The sequence below is a fragment of the Hakea prostrata genome, chromosome 3 (genome assembly GCF_041222555.1).
Source record: "Hakea prostrata isolate BN-2017 chromosome 3, UWA_Hpros_2, whole genome shotgun sequence".
Taxonomy (NCBI): Eukaryota; Viridiplantae; Streptophyta; class Magnoliopsida; order Proteales; family Proteaceae; genus Hakea; species Hakea prostrata.
Genome location: NC_142602.1, coordinates 63,366,971 through 63,372,970, shown reverse-complemented (window position 1 = coordinate 63,372,970; position 6,000 = coordinate 63,366,971). Strand labels below are relative to the sequence as shown.

Below are 6,000 nucleotides of genomic sequence, written 5' to 3'. Positions count from 1 at the left end.
TTTAATCTCTATCTTTTTTCATCTCAAGGATTCAAAACCCTGTAGATTTCAAGAACAATAAATTTTTTTATTCCAGATGGTTGTTGGAACTCCAGATTCAAGTCCGATCAAGAAACTTACCCCAAAATTTATAGATTTCAGGTGGTGAAGAAGGAAGGTCTTCATGGTCCAGAGATTCTTTCATGGTGTTGCCGGCGAAATTTACCCATGGTTATTGAGCATAACCTCTTCATGTCGACTTCATCTTCTTTTTTCAGTTGCAGGTACATTCTCACTGGGTAGGAAATCCGTGACTCTTCACTGCACCTCATCTTATCTTCTCCAATACATTTAATATGAATTCAGAGTCCATCTAAGTAGAGGCAAACTTACCTTGGGGCCGAAGGGGGCCATGTCCTCCCCCCCCCCCCCCCCCAATTTTTTGAAAATTTTGATTAGTTCCTTTAATTTTTCCTATTTTTCTCTTCTCACATGTATTATATTACTATTTGCCCCCCCCCCTCTCTTAAATGTTGAAAATAAAATTTAAAAGGTAAAATAATAAAGGTATAAATCTCATTCCTAATTAAAAACTAATTCCTCAATTCCTATTTATTCTCTCCTCTCTCCTCTTTACTCCCTATATTTTCTCTTATCTTTCTACAAAAATTGGTTAAGGAAAAATCGAAAGAAATCTTCTTATTCTTTTTATTTGATTTTATAGTCTCTTTTTCTTTATTTTTTCTACTACTTTTTTTATTTGATTTTATATTGTGAATGAAATATCTATGGCTAGTAAAATAACTAAGTACCATTGGTTTGCATTTCCTACAAAAGAAGAAAAAAAAAAAAAAAAAAAAAGAAAGAAGAAAGAAGGTTTTTTGCTATTGAAATCATGTGCCATTTTCTTTTGTAGGTTTTTTAGTTTATCTATATATTATCAGGGAAAAAAATATCATTATTAATAATTTCTATTTTTTAATATGTGGTCCCATAAAATATATATATGGGCCTATGTCTAAAAAAGATAAAATAATTCAGAGGTGGGACCCCCAATGAGTCTTACATGGGCCCTTACAGTATATGCGGTGGAAAAACATTATTGCTTCCCCAACGGGGAGGTGATCTGAACTTAATTCTTTGCCTCTCTCCTCCCCAAATGTTGAATCCTAGTTCCGCCCCTACATCTAAGGATTGGTGAGCTATCCTTTCCCCCCCCCCCCTTTTTTTTTCTTGATAAGAAAAGAAAATATATAAAGACTTAACTTGTTTTTAATTTGGAATGACATTTATATCCATTATATTACCTTTAAAAATTGTTCTCAATATGGGGGGGGGATAGTGACATTTCACATGTAGGAAGAGAAAAAATTGAAGAAAAAAAGGGAATTAGTATAAAAACCAGAAAAATTAAGGAATTAATAAAAAAAATTTAAAAAGGGGGCCATGCCCCCCGGCCCCACTGCGGTCCGCCCCTACATGCAGCTATGGCTGAATTGGTCATTGCAACCATTGTTGTGCATGGATAAAGATACCATTGTGCTTTGACAATCAGTTAACCCTTTATTTATTTATTTATTTATTTTTATGTATTAACTAGAGCTGCAACAAGGTTAGGTTGGTGGGTCAGTCTTGAGCCTTACTCTAAACTTAGTCCTGATCCTAACTTTGATTCTAAGCACAAAACAATAAAGCAATTCATAATTCTATATCGTTGCTTTATAGTTACAAAAAGACGATATGCTAGAGGTTGCAGGTTGTAGGGGCTGAGCTTGGATTTAACATCGAGCAGAACCAAGTATTGTTATTTCACACATGGAAAAATGGAAAGAGAATTTTCCAAAAATTGAGAAGGGAAGGAGATGAAATTTCAAATTTTTGGGAGGGAGGAGTGCTAATATTTCACACATGGAAAAAGGGTTAGAGGTAAAATTTCAAAAAATGAGGTTGAAGGGCCTAGGTAGCTTCACCCCTGTAGAACAAGAATTTTAATAATCTTTCTTCTAAGTTTATTTGATGCTTGAGATCTATCATATTTTGATTAATTTAGCATTTTTTTAACATATATAATGCTTGCAAATTAGCCTAATGGCACACATTCTTAGTGATGAAAAATGAATCAATAATATTTTTATGACTGTTGATTGATGATATATTTGTACTCACAAAAGTACAAAATTCAAAGGTGAGTAGGGAATAAGTACATGTATTTGGTTATAAATAATTATCATTCTTATATGATTTCTATTATCATATGAAAGATTATTTTTATTTTCACTGAGTTAAATGTAAAAGGAGCTTGGTGGAAACTACAAATTTAAAATCGATATCCATGAATGGTGACAAGTTTACAGCTTCTCCTTGATAAGGAAAGAATAAATAAGCTTAACCCAGTTCGGTTTGAGCCCTGTCTGACCAGATCGGAATCAAACCAGTTCGGTTTGAGCCTAGTCCGACCTGCTCGGATCAAATTAGACCGACCAAGTCAAGGTCGGCCGAATAAATACAAAGGCTGAATAACAAGGTAATAAGACTCTAGTCAAAGAAACAGTATTCAGTCAGGACTCAACTACTCATGTTTGAGTAGGACTCAATAATGACTAAGAGTCAGATCACAACCTAACTAAGGTTTGAGTCCCACTCAAACTCATACATAGAAAACCTACAAAAAGGTAAGGGAGCACAAGAGAAATGTACGGTGAATAGAACTATCAATATTCGTATTATAATTGTTCATTACTTTCTTGTCTTCCTTAGTCGGATTCCTAACTAGATCGTCGGAGGTGAAAACTCGACCTCCACGGTCGAGCTCATCCTTGCAGGTTCAACCGGTTGAAGGGACGAACAGGATTGTGCAGCAACACTCCTCATAAATCAAACTTTTACCTTTCATCTCGGGAACAAATTTTGTATATTGATTCTTTTTTTCATGCATTTTTTTTTCTTTCCTGCTTCTCATCTTTGCTAATAGCAGTTGTAGTGTACAATGAAAAGATTATCAATAAATTAATGAATAATTAAATATCTGAATTGTATCCCAAGATATCGGCTGGTTTGCCCGAGAGGTTAAGGGGGAAGACTTAAGATCTTCTGCACATAAGTGCGCGTGGGTTCGAACCCCACAGCCAGCAGTGTAAATGTATATGTTTTGCTTGGATTTAGGGTTGTTGGGAAATGCCATGTCAGCATTTGCCACATCAGCCTCTATTGGTTTTGATGATAATAAACATAAATTACTAATGGCTATATTGAGTTATGATGTTTTAGTTCAAAATGAGAACAAGTGGACCAACTCCAAGTCAAAGCCAAGATCACGCCAAGATGGACCAACTCCAAGTCAAAGCCAAGATCACGCTAAGATGGACATGAAGTCTAAGTCAAGATGACCATGCCAAGATGGACATGAAGACCATTGCACAAAATCAAGTCGAAGATCAAGACTTAGGCTGAATTAGGGCTTAGAACACTCTCGCATACACATTCATGTAAATGCATCAATTATATGTAATTCATATTACTAGAGTGACCTAGGACATGTTATTGAGGTGTACAATGCTTAGGGTTGACCAAAAAGTCCAAGAACCCAAGCCATGTCCCAGCCCCAACTTAATTCAGCAAAAGGGCGCATGTTCGGGTACATGAATCCAGAGATTTAGACGGATTCACCGTTTGAGAAATTTATATTTGTTTGGTTGTGTGAATTTCTAAATCATGAAGTCTAGAGATTCAATTTCGTGCGAGACGGAAGACTAGGGCTGCAATTGGGCTAACCGTGCAACCGAGACGCAACCCTGTATGGTTAAAAATGAGCCTACAACGGCTAGTTTAACGACTCTTTTTCCGGACCAATGATTATTGTCCAGCCCTGACCGCCTGGGCATTCTTGAAATTCCGTCTGGTTTAACTAAGCCATAACGGCTAGTTTTTAACGACTCTTTTTCAGACAGTCGACCGTCTGGGCTAAAAATAGGACAAAATTATGTCCGTTTTCTATCCATTGGGGATTGGGTTTAGGCACTCAAAGGTGCTCTATAAAACCCCAATTCACCTCATTTTAAGAGTAGAACACTCACACTTGATCACCCACTCCCCAAGTGATCCTAAGCTCTCAAATTGCAAGAAAACTTTGTGCTTTCCCTTTCACCTTCTCCCCAACCTTGAAGAACATTCCAAGGTATTAAGCAAGCTTGTGGAAGCCAAGCTTGAGGTGATTAAAGGCGTCGGTGGTGCATACATTTCCATTTGAGCATACAACTCACATTGCATCACATTCACACAAGAGGTAAAGTGTCACACCTCTTAAGGTAACATCCTTCCTTTGGAACTGATTCAATTCTAGTCGAGGTTGGTAGATTAGAATTGGTCATTGGGTGCTCTTGCCCGTGAACAAAGATTGCTTGGGTGCTTTTGCCCGTAAACAAAGATTGTTAAGGGGTGCTCTTGCCCTGCTTGTTAAACAAAGATTGTAAAGGGTTCTCTTGCCCCATAACAAAGATTATTGTAAGGGTTTGATCTCTACCCATTGTATTGAAAGAGAATCAATAGTGGAATACTCTCTTGAGGCCAAGAGAGGAGTGGACGTAGACTTGCAAAGTTGAACCACTATAAAATACTTGTCTTGTGGTTGATTGTATTGTTTAATTTCATTTGAATTTTCAATTTACCTTGTATTTCCACACAAACCGAAAAATTGAGACAATCCACTAGTTGCAACCTAATCACCCCCCTCTAGGTTGCACCAATTTTGTCCTATTTTTAACCCAACGGTCCTTCCTTCAAATCCTTTTGATCAAGTCGATTAAAAAAACACGCTGAAAACGACCAGTTAAAAACTAAAAAATGCCGTTATGGCTTAGTTAAACCAGACGGAATTCCGTCTGCCAGACGGTCATCCATCTGGAAAAGAGCCGTTAAACTAGCCGTTGTAGGCATTTTTTTAACGGGGAATTCCTTTACTCGAGGGTCCATCTCGCATATTCCATCCGTCAGGGTGATCGGTAATTCACGGTTTAAAATACCAACAGACGGAAATTCAAGGGTAACTTTTGTGACTTAGAAAATATCCACGACAAACCAAAGTTAAATTTAGCCAATACAGTCGACCGATGGGAGGTCGTCTGATCCATTTGTTGAATTAAGTGGGGGGTAGGGACATTTCGGCTAGGGTTTTTGGACTTTTTGGGCTATCCAACCCTAAGCATTGTGCACCTCAATAACATGTCCTAGGTCACTCTAGTAATATGAATTACATATAATTGATGCATTTACATGAATGTGAAAGCGAGAGTGTCCTAAGCCCTAATTCAGCCTAAGTCTTGATCTTCGACTTGATCTTCGACTTGATTTTGTGCAATGGTCTTCATGTCCATCTTGGCATGGTCATCTTGACTTAGACTTCATGTCCATCTTCATGTCCATCTTGGCATGATCTTGGCTTTGACTTGGAGTTGGTCCACTTGTTCTCATTTTGAACTAAAACATCATAACTCAATATAGCCATTAGTAATTCATGTTTATTATCATCAAAACCATTAGAGGCTAATGTGGGAAATGCTTTCATTATGCATTATCCCAACAATCTCCCCCCTTTTGATGATGATAAACACATGAATGACTTTGGGAAGATATGAATGAGAATTGTTCCACGAAAAGATACAACACTCATTCATATGCATGTTATTTACATGTTTTTCCATGGTGAATTCTAATTCATGTTTGTTATCATCAAAACATGGTGAATTCAAGTTTCATGTTTGTTATCATCAAAACCAATGGAAGCCGATGTGGCAAAATGCTGACATGGCATTTTCCAACAAGGGTGAACCCACACTCCTCCCTAAGGGCATGTTTGGTTACATGAATCCAGAGATTTGAATATGTTTGTGCTCAAGCTCTTTGTAAGCACATCAGCCCGTTGCTTGTTTGAAGTAACAAAGGTGATATAGATCAGCTTAGCCTCAAGCTTTTCTTTTTGATGAAATGTTTGTCAATCTCCACATACTTGGTCCTATCATGTTGTAC

At 37.3% G+C, this 6,000-nt stretch overlaps 1 non-coding gene across 1 annotated transcript; it reads left to right on the top strand.

Annotated features, from left to right (window-relative positions):
• Nucleotides 1–3,027: 3,027 nt before the first annotated feature.
• Nucleotides 3,028–3,110, top strand: TRNAL-UAA (transfer RNA leucine (anticodon UAA)). Its single transcript has one exon. It is a non-coding gene; the product is annotated as a tRNA-Leu (tRNA).
• The last annotated feature ends 2,890 nt before the right edge of the window (nucleotides 3,111–6,000 follow it).